Source organism: Orycteropus afer, unplaced genomic scaffold (genome assembly GCF_000298275.1).
Source record: "Orycteropus afer afer isolate SDZICR_OR568_19922 unplaced genomic scaffold, OryAfe1.0 scaffold00199, whole genome shotgun sequence".
NCBI lineage: Eukaryota > Metazoa > Chordata > Mammalia > Tubulidentata > Orycteropodidae > Orycteropus > Orycteropus afer.
The window spans coordinates 2,575,097-2,591,457 of NW_006921786.1; the positions used below are offsets into that span (position 1 = coordinate 2,575,097).

At 41.7% G+C, this 16,361-nt stretch overlaps 1 protein-coding gene and 1 pseudogene across 1 annotated transcript in view; one reads left to right on the forward strand and one right to left on the reverse strand.

Moving 5' to 3' along the window:
* The window catches only part of SHISA6 (shisa family member 6), a 530,517-nt gene that overhangs the window by 145,621 nt on the left and 368,535 nt on the right, over positions 1-16,361 (forward strand). The window lies entirely within an intron of this gene.
* LOC103203087 lies at positions 13,330-14,075 on the reverse strand (annotated as a pseudogene).

The following is a 16,361-nucleotide window of genomic DNA, read 5'->3' on the forward strand; positions in this document are numbered from 1 at the left end:
AATACTTACCTCTGTCTGTCTAACAGTGTTCCCTCCCCTCCCCTCCCACCCCTGGTAACCAACAAAGAAAATTTCCTTCCATAGATAAACCTTTCCTTGACTTTTACAATAATGGAATAATACAGTATTTGTCCTTTTGTGATTGACTTATTTCATTCAGAATAATGTCCTCCAAGTTCATCCACATTATGCGGTGTTTTGCAGATTCTACATTATTCTTTAGCATTGCATATTATTGCATTGTGTGTATGTGCCATAGTTTGTTTATCCATTCCTCAGTTAATGGACACTTAGGTTGTTTTCATCTTTTGGCTATTGTAAAGAGTGCTGCGATGAACATAGGTGTGCGTATGTCTGTTCTTGCCATGGCTCTCACTTCTTTGGGATATATGCTTAGTGATGGAATGGCTGTGTCAAATGGTATTTCTAGTTCCAGCTTTTGAAGGAATTGCCATACTGCTTACCACAATGGTTGTACCACTTTACAGGCACACCAGCAGTGTATGAGAGTCCCAATCTCTCCACATCCTCACCAGCATTTGTTATTTTCTGGCTTGTTGAACTTTGTTACTAGTGCTGGAGGAAAATGATATCTCATTGTTGTTTTGACTTGCATGTCTCTAATAGCTAATGATCATGAGCATTTCTTCACATGTTTGTTGGCTGCTTGAATATGCTCCTTGGTGAAGTGTCTAGTCATGTCTTCTGCCCATTTTTTTAATTGGATTGTTTGTCTTTTTGTTATTGTGGTGTTCACAGGGTTTTCTTGAGGATTAAGTGAGCTAACTTATCTAAATTGTTTAGAATAGTACCCAGCACTGAGAAACACAATAAATGGTGGGTGTGTGGGTGTCTGTGTGTGAGCATTTATGAATAAGTGAGTCACAGAAGGACAAATATTCTATGATCCTACTTGGATGAAATATCTGGAAGAGGCAAATACATAGAAGCAAGAAGTAGATTAGTGGCTATCCAGACTGGGTGGGAGGAAAGGAGGGGCTCATTGCTTGGGGGACACTCGGCTTCTCTGGAGAGTGATGGGACAATTTGGAAATAGATAATGGTGGTGATTGCAAAACACGATGAAAGTAATCAATGTCACTGAATTGTACATGTAAAAAAATGTTGAAATGGCATATTTTTATATTTTCCACAATAAAAAAATTAATTAAACAAAAATTTCAAGAAAAGGTACATGTAGTAAGACAATCTTTCCTTTTGTTTTCATAGACCATATATTCTAGAAGAGAGTTAACACAAATAAATAAAAATTTATTATAATGTATTGTTGTTAGTTGCTGCCACATATGCTCTGACTCATGGAGAATGTATATATAACAGAATGAAATATTGCCTGATCTTGGGCCATCTGCATGATCTTTGGTATATTTGAGCCTATTGTTAATGCTGTTGTCTCAGTCCACCTCATTGAGGATATCCCCCATTTTGCTGACCCTTTACTTCACCAAACATGATGTCCTTTTCTAGCGTTTGGCCTTTCCTGATGACAAAATCTTGTCATCCTTACTTCTAAGGTGCATTCTGGTTGTATTTATTCTAAGAATGATTTCTTTGTTCTTCTGATAGTCCATGGTATATTCAATAGTCTTTGCCAACACCACAATTCAAATCTATCATTTCTTCTTCTACCTACCTTTTTCATTGTCTAGCTTTCTCATGCATAGGATGCAATTGAAAGACTATAGCTTGGATCAGGCACATGTTGGTCATCAAAGTGACATCTTTGATTTTGAAAACTTTAAAGAGGTCTTTTGCAGCACATTTGCTCAATGCAATATGTTACTTGATTTCTTAACTGCTGCTTCCGTGGGCATCAATTTTTGATCCAAGCAGAATGGCATCTTTGACAACTTAGACTTTTCTCCATTTATCATGATATGTAATATTATAATGTATAATATTATACATTATTATGTCAGTTGGAGATAAGTATTATGAAAAAGACTAAGATAAAGCAAAGTAAAGGGATAATAGGGAGTGGTGGTGAATGGATACTCATTGGATAGAGTCACTTCTGAGGAGGTGATATTTTAAATAAAGACTTGACCGAGATACAGAGTGCCCCCTGAAGCTATCTGGGAGTGAGTATCCTGGACAGAGAGAACAGGAAATGTAGAGACAGAGTGCTAAAATATGATGCTACTAGTAATAGTAGCAATAATCATGGTCATAATGATAAATCAAAACATGTTTACATGAGTGTTCATGTACATTTCACAGATAGGTTTGCTCTTCTTGGCTTTCTAAGTTACTATAGTCAGCATGTGTTTAAAATTATCTGCATTCAAAGTGGGAAAAAGGAAAAGATGGTGGGGCTTCTGACTTTAAAAACTGTCTTGCTAACAACCCCTCATGTAGCCTCTTCCAGTTTTCCATCAAATTACCTATGAAGATACCCATAAAAGTACAGCCACTTATGAACTCCTGAACACTGACACTGTAAGTCAGTCTACTATAAGAATCTTGGAGAAATTTCCACTAATTATGGAGGAATTGGATTAAAAAATGTAAATTAGCATCAAAGCTTTGATATTACCATATGTAGGAATGCCATGTACTCTCATCTCTGTGACTGTCCTTTGAATGAGAAATCATAGTTTCCAGCAACTACCATAGACAGGGCACCCATCCTCTCTCCAAGTGGTAAGTTTTAGGTTCCCCTGACCCTTTCCTGAAAACTACAGAAAATAGGAAGGGGTGCATGGAGATGGGTGATGGTACGAAACACCTTGGGGGCTGTAATCCCCTCCCAGGTAAAATGTTTTAAGTTGGGGTAGAGTTAAGAAGAGCCTTGGGAACAAATGTGCTGGCATTACAGCTCTTCTGTTACTATTTGCATTAAAGAGGTCTGAGAGAACAATCAATGCAATAGGAATCTAGCAGAGCTGTTGTCCTGGTCTAGACTCTTATCAGCCATTAAAAAAACAAAACAAACTCACTGCTGTCGAGTCGGATCCAACTCATAGAAACCCCTTCTTGGGTTTCTGAGGCAGTATCACTATGGAAGTAGATTGCCCAACTTTCCTTCCAAGGAGTGGCTGTTGGGTTTGAACCACCAGCCTTCTGGTTAGTAGTCAAATAAATGCCTTAGGCACTATACCACCAAAGCTCCTCTTACTAGCCATAGTGTAGTGTAAAAATGGCATGCTGGGGGCATCTGACTTCCTCTGACATCAGGAGGTGAAGGGAAAATCATCATCAGCCTCAGCCCAGGGCTGATTCCTGTGAGGTGGAGGTCAGATATACCTCCTTTCTCCAACCTTTTTACCAATTCTGACACCAGTCGTCCCTCTAACAACACTCTTTATTCCTCTGCTTGGTTTGATATGTTGCAATAGCCACACAGTATTCACAGGCAATACTCATGATTATGGAGTTTATTAAGGAAGTAGTGGGTTACAATTCAGGATCAGGAGCAACTCAGGGTATATAATACAGCCTCTTCTCAGTGTGTTTGTAGGCAGGCCTCTTTCTGGCCCTTGGCCCCTTAGCTAGGCCTCTGTGCTGGTTGGGTGAGTGTTACAAAGCTACTTAGCTCTGCCAATAAGTGCACAGGGACAGCCCACTTCACCAACATGACACCAGCCGAAAGAAAGATACTCAGCTCTCTTGCTTCTTCAGTTAGGTAGCCTGGCTCTGCCAAGTACCCAGAGGTACTCCACTCAGTTAGGAGGCCTCCTGCTAGAAAGTGCTCAACATTTTTGCCCGTGAGTCGACACACCCATGGTAACTGCCTTGTTTCATGGGCCAGGAAGCCCAACACATTGCCTTGGCACCAGTCTTCTGGTTCTGCTGCTGTTTCTCTGTTAGTGGTTTTTGCTTTGCTACTTCTGGTCATCTTGCACCATCTCTAATGTTACAGCTCTCTCTGTCCTTTGGGTCTAGGAGATTTCAGCAGAGGGACCCTGGGTCTAAAGGATGAGCTCTGCTCCCATCTCTTCTTCTTGGTGATAGTGAGGTGCCCCCTCTTCTGGGATTTGCTCTCTTTTAAGCCTACTAGGATGGCAAAAGTTACCAATCCCTTTGTTATGGTTCCATACACCTTATTTGCATGGTCCCACCCCCATAAAAGTGCCATCCACCTTACTTACATAGTCCCACTATGGTGGGAGCTTTAAGACCATGGCCAGAAGGGCTATATAAAAATGATCCATTGCATTGATAGGAGAGAAAACCAACTCAGAATAGGTGAAGCAAAAGAGGAGTGCATCAGCTCATTGTGTGGATTGTGTTCAGTTACATCTAGGTCAAGACGCACCAGTGATGTTTTCAGGTTGGTCTCCTTTGCTCTCTTTTTCTCTCCCTGACTCTGTGTGCCTTTTCTTGATTTTTATGTCAGCTGCTGCATATGAGGGCATTATAGCCCCCAGCACCTCCCAACTTGCATAATCCTTGTATCTTGCTATGCCAGAGGAAAATGAAACCCCTCCTGATATTTACAGCTAATGTTTCAGGGTTCTGGTAGAATTGTGTTTAATCAGGGAGCCCTGGCACAGTGGTTAAAGCACAGCGCTTGGCTGCTAACCAGAAGGTCAGCAGTTTGAACCCACTAGCCACTCCATGGGAGAAAATGTCTACTTCTGTAAACATGGAAACCCTATAGGACAGTTCTGTCCTGTGGAGTCACAATGAGTTAGCATCTACTCAAGGACAATTTTTTTTTTTTTTTAAGTTTTGTCTTGGGTTGCCCCTTACCTAAAACAATTTCAGGGTGATAGGGTACACTGATTGGCCAGACCAGTCACCTTGGCTGCCACTCTAGGGCTTGGGGGAGGTGGAGCCATTCCCACCTTAACTATCCTGGATCAGTAGAATTGCTGTGCAAAGAAGCTGAAATGGTTGCCTAAAAGGAAACACATAAGCTGAGGAAGTTAAGAGTAGAACTTAAATCCAGAAAATGTAGTTAGTAATGAGAATGGCAAATTAAGAGTTCTAAAGTGATAGAGATAGAGATAGATATCTAGAGAGATATTGACAAAGGCAAAAAGAGGTGAGAGGAAGGCAGAGTATAGATAGGAAAAAGACAGGGAAAAGCCAAAAGTATAGATTATTCCTAAGGAAAATAAACAAATCATTTTTGAGAAACAATCATCAAAGATACAAAAAATAACTTACCCTGAGGTTACCTCAGGTTCAGGTTAAAATGGTGCTCTCCACTACAAGCAAAAATAAAGGAAAAGAGACCATGTCCATAGCACCTTGTCTGATTATTGGAGTATAGGCAGTTGGTCCCTAACTTATGATGGAGCTCTATTACATCAACTTCATTTTAAGTCAGTTCTGACGTAAGTTGAATACCTTTTTTTTTTTGTCCTTGTCTTTCATTAGCAGTAACTTTATAAATCCAATCTTTATTTGTCTTTGGGGGTTGGAAGCATCACATGTGAACATCTGAGAACGATAACATGAGAAAATTATGTGTTACAGCATTGTACGTAGTACAAGAATAAGATGTAAAAGATGTAATAAGATGTAAAAGCAAAATAGAAAGAAAAAACCAGACTGTATTTAGTATGGCTTGTTGGAACCAGAATACACTGTAAGTTGGAAATTATCAGTATAGGAATTATTTTAAGTCCATAATAAGCATTCCAGTCATTTAAGATATTTTTAAAATGATAATATAGCCAAAGTAATAAAATTCAGGCTGGCCTTAGTTTTGTGATCAGTATTAAGGGCCAGAAGACACAGGAGAAAGGCCCCACTGCTCAGAGCCTGTGAGCCAGAAGCTATACAGAGACAAAGCATCTTTCATATACAGACACATCATGAAGTCATTCCTGGAGAAGTACTGTCTCAGAAAACAGTAGATTTGAAGTTCTAGCTAACCAAGAGAAAATTGAAGAACAACAGTGGATGTTTTTCTTATAAGAAAGGCTGTCTGTCTTCAGGGTGAGGATGACAGCCATGCATCATGGAGTTCCAGGGAGCAGCACCTGCTCAGTAACCTCACCTTAGCTAAACCGGCTACACCACAGGATTTATGGGAATGAGCAGGCTTGGGGTTTCCTGTCCCAGTGGTATTGAGATGAAGCTCACTGTTATGTTGTTAGCTGCTGTCATCAGCCCTGACTCATGGTAACCCCATGCACAGTGGAATGAATTGCTCCCTGTGCCTGCACCATCCCCATGATAAGTGACAGACTGGATCACTGTGATCCATAGGGGTTTTGTTGGCTGGTTTCTTAAAGTAGATTGCCACACTTTTCTTTCATGCTTGTCTTAGTCTGGAAGCTCTGCTGAAACCTGTTAAGCATAACAGCAACATGTAAGCCTTCACTGACAGATGAGTGGTGGGTATGCATGAAGTGCATAGGCCAGAGATCGGACCTGGGTATCCTGTGTGACAGGAGCCCTGGTGTCATAATGGTTAAGTGTTTGGTTGCTAACCAAAAGATTGGCAGTTTGAACCCATCGATTGTTCTACAGAGGAAAAGTGCTGGCAATCTGCTCCTGTAAAGATTTCAGCCCAGAAAATCCTACAGAGCAGTTCTACTCTGTCCTATAGGGTCGCTGTGATTAGGAATGGACTACACAGCACACAACAAGAACAACATCTCTTGTGGAAGAATTATACCACTGAACCACCAATGCCCTTAAATGAACCTTAATAAGAAACAATTTTATAATTCATTGTTATCTTTCTTTATTTGGCTGACCCTGTAATTGAACATAAGGAATTCCTTGGAAAATCTTCTTTCTCAGAAAATAAAGGCCAAAAGAGACAACAAAAATTAACCCCCAGCAAAAAGTAACATTTATCACATGCGTACTCTTAGTTAGATCCTTTGCTAAATGCTTTATGTAAGTCATCTTGTGTAAATTTCACCACTGAATTCAGAAGTGCAATTAAACAGGATTTAAAACTATGCTTAAGTAAATGAAAAATCTGCTTCTTTTGTTCTTGTGAGGTAGGTGTATGAGTGATTTCTTTCTCCTTTCAATTTTCTGTGTTTTCTTATTTTTAATGCCTGTGTGTTACTTTTCAAATGAAAATAAATAATCTACTGCTGAAATAGAAAAGATGGCATGCATTAAACCAAATGCATTAATCAAAGCACACACACTGAAACACAATGAATCTTCCCACTTTCTTCTGCACCCATCCACCAGGTATCTTTGAATTCATTCTGCCTCATGGTGACCCCATGTTTATCAGAGTAGAACTGTACTTCATAGGGTTTTCAGTGGCTGATTAAAAAAAAAAAAATAGGTTTCCAGGCCATTCTTCCAAGGTGCCACTGTGTGGACTCCAACCTCCAGCCTTCAGTTAGCAGCTAAGTACCATTTGTACCACCCAAGAACTTCTACAAATACAAGCTTGCTTTATTTCTTTTCTTCCTGTCCCTCTTTTTCTGTGTTGGACATACTCATATTCATACAGTTCATTTTTTCTCTTTCTCATGTGTGTACACACACACACCCTTTTGGTCACTTCTTTATTTCCATCTTTTTCTCTATCCAGCTGTTTCTCACACACACAAACCTCCAGTCTTGTTGTCATTTCTCTGCCTCCTCTCTCTGATTCTCTAGCTCTGCACACAAACAGAAGCCTTCAGTTGCTGCTTCTTCCTCTCTGTGTCTCTTTCATTCAGACATACACACTGCCAGGCAGACCTCAGTCACTTCCTTTCTTCTCTTTATCCCTCAGCTCTCCTTCATCTTACTCTGCCTCCCCCTCCCACATTCCTCTCTCCCATCCCTTTTCCCAACCGCCTTTTCTCTCTGATACACACACACACTCTCCTTGATTAGTTGTACACACGATAGCAGGAGTTATGGATTCAATTATCCAAACACCACAATCCTCCCCCCTTTCCTAAAAAGTGAAGATGAGTGACCATTCTAATTAAAATGTTACCTATCTCATTGGTGAAAACAAACAGATGCACTAGGGTTGGGAAAAGAAAAAAAAAAAAAGAAAGAAAGAAAGAAATAATGTGTTTACCTTCCTCCAGCTGGATGAGTCATCTGCAGGCTTTCTCTGAGTTTACACCAGCTCTCTGCTACTCTGGGTAAAATAGATTAGGGACAACTTGCTTTTTGTCTATCTCTCTGGGTAAAGTGCTGAAGTCTTTGTTGGGGCACTTAGGAATAAACATGCTCTGTAATCACAGCTTGGCTAGAATCCGTGCACCCCCAAAACTCTTGAAAAGACTCCCTTGTTCTTTGTCAATTATAAAATAAACACATCTCTTGCGTCTTCCCTCCTCCACCATGATGCAGGGTTAACTGGGGCCATATTTGATGGAAGGGAAAGAGCTTCAGGCCAGTATCCCTTCCTCTAGCTCCAGTTTGCTTTCTATTGCCTTTTGTGTTTTCCCCTTTCATGCAGACCAGGCCATATGGAAAACAAGGTAGGAGACACCTTCACTTGGTTTATTATATTACCTCTGGTCAAGTCAGCCTCTAACTCATGGCAGCCCCATGCACAACAGAACAAAATACTGCTTGGTCCTCTACCATCCCCATTATTGGTTGCAGATCAGATCCTTGTGACCCATAGAGTTTTCACTGGCTGATTTTTAAAAGTAGATAGCCAGGCCTTTCTTCCTAGTCTGTCTTAGTTTGGAAGCTCTGCTGAAACCTTGTTAAGCATCATAGCAAAACACAGTCCTGCAATGACATCCAGATGGTAGCTGCACAGGAGTGCCTTGGCTGAGAATCAAATCTGGGTCTCACACATGGAAAGGTTTACCACTGAGCCACTCTTCCTCTTCCTCCAGGTTTAGAGGAGTTTTAGCTAAAGTCAATGCAGGACTTTGTGTCATATCAACATTATCAATTAGTTGTTGATGTCATCTCATTGCTTTAGGAAAATCACAAATGAATTAGTGGAGGGATTCAACTGAATGACTCAGCCTGTATCCTGGAAGCTGGTGCAACTCCTGGCTCCAAAGCTTGCAGGAATGGTTTTGGTGTCATTTCCTCTAAGATGGGGATTGAAATCTATATTGCTGTTATGTGTCCTCCATAAAGATATATTGATTTCTCCATTTCTATACCTGTGAAGGTGACCTTATTTGGAAATACAGTCTTTAAAGATGCCATCAGGTAAGTTCTCAGGAGATAACAGGAGTACAGTGGATCCTAATTCAGTCTGACTGATGTCCATGTAAGAGAGAAGAGACAGAGGAAGGACACCACATGATGATAGAGGTAGACGCAGTTGCAAACCAAGGAATACCAAGGATTGTTGTGTACAAATGATCATGAAGATAAAGCAAGACCAGAAAACATTTTTTTTGTTGTTGTACATGGGGTCACCATGAATTGGAGCTGACTGTATACCAACTAACAGTGATAACAAAAGGATCTTTAAACATTCAGTGGGAATTGACAGGTTGGTATTTCTAGACCATCTCCGAAACAATGATGGCTTTTGTAGCTTGGAGATCCAGATCAAGGGCTGTCTTCTCCCTCACACAGACCCTTGCCTGCCTGGTTGGCCCTTGCTCTGGACTCTGTTAGAACACTCATCTGTATTGCATTTCCCTCTTAGATGTTTGCTGCTCCCTCTGGATTTTGTTTCATGCCTTGCCAAGTGGCAGCCCCATAGTGACACTGATGAATGGATATTGAGTGACTAAGTGAGCAAGTAAATAAATGAACTAAGTATTACTTCTGTAGTGCCTCACTCTAAGGACACATGTCACTGTACAGTAAGGAGAGACCAAGCCCGTAGGGAATCTTATTAGGGTCCAGGACTTCCCAAGCCAGATCTTAGAAAAAGTCCCTGGGCAGAGACCTCAAACCTCAAAAGAGCTACTGCTTCAAGGAAAATCAAATCTTGCCTGCATATTATCTGGTCCCTGAAGTTCCAGTGAGCATAGAGGGAGAAAGTGGTGCACTTGGGTTCTTTTTCTGGTACTACCAGGCTGGCTAACTTTGGACATATTATGGAACTGCATTGAGCTTCCTTCACTTGTAATATGAGGGTCAGAGTAGTAGTTATTACTCAGTAGTATGACAGCAAACAACATTAATGGCCTTCTGGAAGGAATCAGAGATGACTTGAACACCATGCACTATCACAATGTGCCAGCTCTGAGTTCCTGTAATTCAAATGAGGTATGTGAATGGCATCTAAACTGTAAAGTGCTAGGAAATGTTAGCTACCTCCATAATCTCTTTATTTTATAGCTCTACTTCTTATAAACAACCTTTAGCCTAAATACCCTTATTGTGGGTATAGGGGAGAGAAACGGTACCATTAGCAGTTGCTGTTGATTCAGTTTCAATTTATGGCAGCCCCATGTGTGTCAGAGTAGAACTGTGCTCCATAAGGTTTTCAAGGCTGGTTTTTCTGAAGGAGACTGCCAGTTTCTTTCTTCCAAGGTGCCTCTGTATAGACTAGAATCTCCAAAGCTTTGGTTAGCAGCTGAGTAAATTAACCTTTTGTATCACCCAGGAACTCCAGGGCAGGGGATGGAGACTTAAGGGGTAGAGAGGAAGGCCATTGTTGGGGAGAGGAAGAAAGGATAGACACACTGAGGGTTTTGGGGATGGGATGCAGGTGCCCAACTTGCAAAGAACTAATGCAGCTCAGAGCAGACTCTTCCTGGAGACCTCAATGTCGGGCTCATAGAGTGCACCCTCCAGGCCTTCCACACTTCCCTGAATGATGATGAAGCTTCTCCATCTCAGAGACCTGGGGCTGGAGACTGGGGTTGAGAAGGAGGGACAGGGGAAGAAGTCATGATTCTCCCTCTGCTCTGCACTCTGTCGGTAATGAGACAGAGAGTGAGCCATGAGCACAGGCCTTTTCTGACCATCTCTGAGGAACATGGTGCAGTTAAAGGGCCTGACAGTTGCCATCTGTCCTGTCCTTCCCCAGTCGCCCAGGGCATAAGGATTCAGAGCTGGCACATTGTGATACTGCACAGTGATAGTGTCACCTCTGATTTCTCCCAGAAAGTCATTAAGCAGACCTGTGTGGGAGCGGCTGCAATGTCTAGGAACTTCCTCCAGGGCAGGCAGCACAGAGGAGATCAGAACTCGCCAGGATTCCTCAAGTTCAAGGAAGCGAGTCTGTGAGGTGACATGAGAGTAGAGCAAAGTCAGATAAGGATGAGCTGAATAAATCCCAAATAGAGTCATTTCTCTTTCCGTTTTGGCCTTCTCCACCTGAGATTGAGCCCAAATATTCCTTGTGGTGGTGGTTGTAGTTGTCATTGAGTCAGCCTCAAACTTACATGCAGTGGAAGGATACACTGCCCAGTCCTGTTCCATCCATATGATTGGTTGCAGATCAGACCATTGTGGTCCATAGGCTTTTTGTTGGCTGATTTTCAAAAGTAGGCCTTTCCAGGCCTTTCTTCTTGTCTGTCTTGGTCTGGAAGCTCCACTGAGACCTGTTCAGCATCATAGTCAAGCCTCCTCTCACAGTTATATTGACAGAGAATCAAAGCCTGGTCTCCTGCATGGAAGGCAAAAATTCTACCACTGAAGCACCAATGCCCCCACATCTTCCCTGGGCCCCCAGAATCACAGAGAATGTTTGAGGTTTTCCAAAAAGCAGAGTCCAAACAAGAACTTGGCCTCAGGTAATGTAATGGGATGGAATTCAGGAAGCAAAAGTGGGGGAGCAGGGTAAGCGACATTGGCTAAGAGGAAGAGCCAACAACGGGAAGTGTGAGTGAGTGCTTATTACTGTGGACAACTGGAGTGCAGTAGCATTGTGGACCCTGTGCAGTACCCATTGAACAAGCCTCTGATTTGCTCCCTGGAATCTGGGTGGTTTGTTCACCTGATCCTCTTACCCTGGAACAATCGTTCTCCTGCACTTCTGGGTGGCACCTGCATGAAATTGAACAGCATTCTTCTGCTTTGGGCAAAACCCTGTTGTCCCTTATGTGGGCAGCTAGCCACTTGCAGAGAACTGTCCATCACAGTGGGCCAAGGGGATGTGGTGTGCTGTGTCATAAGCATCAGCTACAGGGAGCCTGAGTTCATCCTGGGAATTATGGCTTCTCCATCTAGATACGATGAGACCAGCACAGGGACTGCCTTTGTCTGGTCCTTTTCCTGTAAGAAGCAGCACAGGAGTTACTTGCCCTGGGATGACTTTCCTTGGCCAGGCATGATAAGGCACTGTGGGCTCTTCCTCACTACTTTCATACCTGCTTGTAGGATCGTCTGTGTCACCTGTTGCTTGTTTGCCTGCCTTCATTATCATACTGTGAATTCCTGGAGGACAATGGGCTTTTGCATCTGTTTCCAAAGAACCTAACATATCATCTACCATATAATAATCATTGGCTAAGTGTTTATTTATTCATCATTTCAACATTACTTGAAATGTTTTGACTTAACTACCACTGCTGTTGTTTGAAGTGAGGAGTAGCCAGTTATGAATTTCAGGAAGTCTTATTCTAGAGTGGGCATGGTAGACTGGAAAAGGAGTGACTGAAGTTGTCAATCAGGACCATGGCAATGGCCTGAGAAGAAATTGTTGAGGCCTGGCACCACAATGTAGGTCAGAACCATGTAGAAAGATACACTATAGAGGAATAATCTATTGGACATGGCATCTGATTTGGGTTAACTATTTTAGCAGAGTGTGAAGACATGGGAAAATCTTGTTGAGCAGCTGTGCAAGGGCTAGATGAAGGCTTGACATCCATCTGTGATGAAGGTGTTGAGACCACCGCTTTTCCCTTTCCCTCTAGCCACGTTACAATTTGGGCCTCTAGCCCCAAAATGATAGGTCAGAGAGCAATTTCTCGCCAATTGTTGTTGTTGTTGTTTGCCATCGAGTCGGCCCCAACTCATAGCAACCCCTCCTTGGGTTTCCAAGGCAGTATCACTACGGAAGTAGGATTGCCCAACCTTCCTTCCAAGGAGTGGCCAATTAGCAGTGCAAAAACAACCTAGAATCTGGGTCCTAGAGCCTTGACTTGCTAAACAAGTCCCCTTAATATCAGAAGGCTTTTGGCAAAAGGTTGGCTGGTGGATTCTCAGTCTTTCAGTTGGCCATACTGTGACATATTGTTCAAAGTGACAATTTCAGCTGACTATGCTAATCTTCCCTCACACATTTTTACTGATTAATGTACATAAAATTTCAAAGAAATATGAGAAAGATGTGTTTTAAAATTTGTTTTTCTTCTCTTATTGCCTTCCTCTTCACCCTAGTTAATATTTGTCTGCGCTTTTACTTAATGTTCTACACTCCCCAGCCCTGGTAATCATCAAAGAATGTATCTTTTTATGTGCAACCTTTTCTTAACATTTTTTTTTTCCAATTTGAAAGCAGTTTGTATTTTATTAACTTACCAGATTACAAAAATAGTCATGGTAGACACCTTAGTTCATCCTTCTGATAAGCCTGTTGATCTGGTCTTCTCTGTTGCCAGCATCTCCATCTTCTCCAAAATGGGTGGTCTTTTTCTTCATTCCGCCTCTTGGAGAAGATAATTTGAAGGGCCACAGGAAGTTGTTTGCTTCTTTGAAGCGTTTTCCAATGGTATAGAGCTCATGAATCAGATCCTCCATGCAAATGATGCCATATTTCCCAAGAGAGCGTGCAATCAAAGTGTTATCTGTCAGGGCAATTCACTTCTTAATGATTTTGCCATAACCACGCTTATAGATTAGTTCATTCACTGACTTCAGATTTGGATATCCCCATGCGATATATGGTTCCACAATCCTCAGCATGTTAATTGAAGCCTTGTTGAGCTTAACAAAGGTGCCATTGAAGATCTGGCGAAGGCGAAGAAGCTGCAACACCTTTTGAACCTTTGGGCTCACACCATTGATACCTCTCATCCTGATAACAAATGCTAGTTTGGGTTCTCCGGGTACATAGAAGTTGCCAGCATTCCTTGCCATTCTACCCATTCGAATCTCAGTTGTGTACATCTGCCTATATTCTCGTCATAGTGCTTAGCTTTTTCATAGATAAGCTTCTTCCTCGCTTTTTGTAGCATCTTTTGGGCAAACTTCTTTCTCAGGCTCTTGATCTTTGGTTCTGTGAAATTCCTTCACTTTTCCTTAAGAGTTTCTGGCACAGCAGATGCCTTCTTTTTCTTCTCTTTGTCACCGTCCATGATTCCAACCACAGACACAGACACACACACACACACACACACACAAAAGCTTTTCTTAACTTTTTAAAACAGTGGTCTCGTATAATAGTTGTCTTTTTGTGATTGACTAATTTCACTCAGCAGAATCAGGTTCATCCATGTTATGAGATGTTTCACAGTCATCACTGTTCTTTTCTTCTTTTGCATTTTCTAAAAATAATTTATATGAGACCAAATGGTAAATAATCACCCTAAAGCATAGATGAGAAGGCAAAGGGCCAGGCAAACAAGATTGCTGGATATATAACAACTGAATTTCGGTAGAAATAGTTAAATGGGAACATAATTTGCTGTGAAAATGGTTCTGAAAACAATAAATTATTATTATTATTATTATTAAACATTTTATTGTGTTAGGTAAAAGTTTACGCAGCAAATTAGATTCCCTTAACAATCTTTTTTTGTGTGATTTGGGTAAAAATTTACAAAGCAAATTAACTTTCCATACAGCAGTTCACATACACTGTGTCTCATTGGCTGCAATTTAACACAATGCAACAGCTCCCCTCCCACTTCTTCCTGATAGTTACCTCTTCTCTATGTCCATCCCTCCATGTACTGCTGCCCCCTGAGCTTTCTCCCTGTGCATAAACAACCTTTCTTTCTCCCATGATTGTTCTCTCCAAGGAGTGTATCTACCTCAGGTAAGTGTTCAACTCATATGTCTGCTTTGGTTTGGCTGGAAGCCACAGTATGCGTTCAATTCCAGACTTGAAGGGCAGCTAGGCACCATAGTCTCAGTGGTTCCACAAGGCTCTATCAGACCAGCAAACCTCATTCCCACCCCCTTTTTTTTTCCCAAGTGATTTTGAGTTTTGTTCCACATTGTTCTCCCTCTCTATCCAAGATCTCCTACATAGGTCCCCCTCCAAGTGGTTGACAGTGGTAGTGGGCATCATCTAGTTCTTCTAGTCTCATAGTTGTATAGGCTGTGGATCACATGGTGTACCAGTTGCTAGGACTAATTCTTTCCATGTATCTTTGGTTTTCTTCCTTCTTCTTTCTCTGGATGAGGAGAGACCCATCATTGCATCTAGATGACTGCTTGCAAGCTTTTAAGATCCCAGTCACTACTCGCTAAAGTAGGAGGTGGAACAATATTTTGTGTAGTATGTTATGGCAATTGAGCTTGATGTCCTCTGTGACTATGGTCAAGAGCCAACAGGTTCAACTACTTGGTCCCTCTGGGTAGCTGGCTGTGTCCAAGAAGTGACTACAACCTTGTCCCTTGTCAGCTCTACTACACACCTGGGAATTCAGATCATACAAATACACTTATAGGACCATTGTCTGCCAACCCTATATATGGTCTTGGGTACACTTCTGCTTCATAGACATACCTAATAGTTCAGCCTGTCCACCCATCTGTCCACCTGTATACCCATGTTTTCCTTCACTGACAATGCAGTACTCTATGTGCAAAAGGGTTCATCTTTGTTGTCTGTGCCTCATGTACCTCTCTCTGTCTTCTTCTTCCTCAGTGACACCACGTTGATCACTCACATGTTGGTACATTGCATATCTCTTCACTCAAATCAATACTTACCTCTACCTACCTAACAGTGTTCCTACCCCCCCACACCCCCCACCTTGGTAACCAACAACAAAAATTTCCTTCAATAATGGACTAATACAATATTTGTCTTTCTGTGATTGACTTATTTCACTCAGCATAATATCCTCCAAGTTCATTCTCGTTGAGTGGTGTTTTGGAGATTCTAGGTAATTCTTTAGGGTTGCATATTATTCCATTGTGTGTATGTACCATAGTTTGGATATTCGTTCCTCAGTTGATGGACACCTAGGTTGTTTCCATCTTTTGGCTATTGTAAATAGTGCTGTGATGAACATGGGTGTGCATATGTCTGTCCTTGTCATGGCTCTCACGTCTTTAGGGTATATACCTAGTAATGGGATGGCTGGGTCAAATGGTATTTCTAGTTCCAACTCTTGAAGGAATCGCCATACTGCTTTCCACAATAGTTGTACCATTTTACAATCCTACCAGCAGTGTATGAGAGTCCCAATCTCTCCACAACCTTACCAGCATTTATTTTCTGTCTTGTTGAACTTTGCTACTAGTGCTGGAGCAAGATGGTACCTCATTGTTCTTTTGATTTGCATCTCTCTAATAGCTAATGATCGTGAGGATTTCTTCATATGTTTGTTGGCCGCTTGAATATCCTCCTTGGTGAAGTGTCTATTCATGTCTTCTGCCCATTTTTTAATTGGATTATTTGTCTTTTT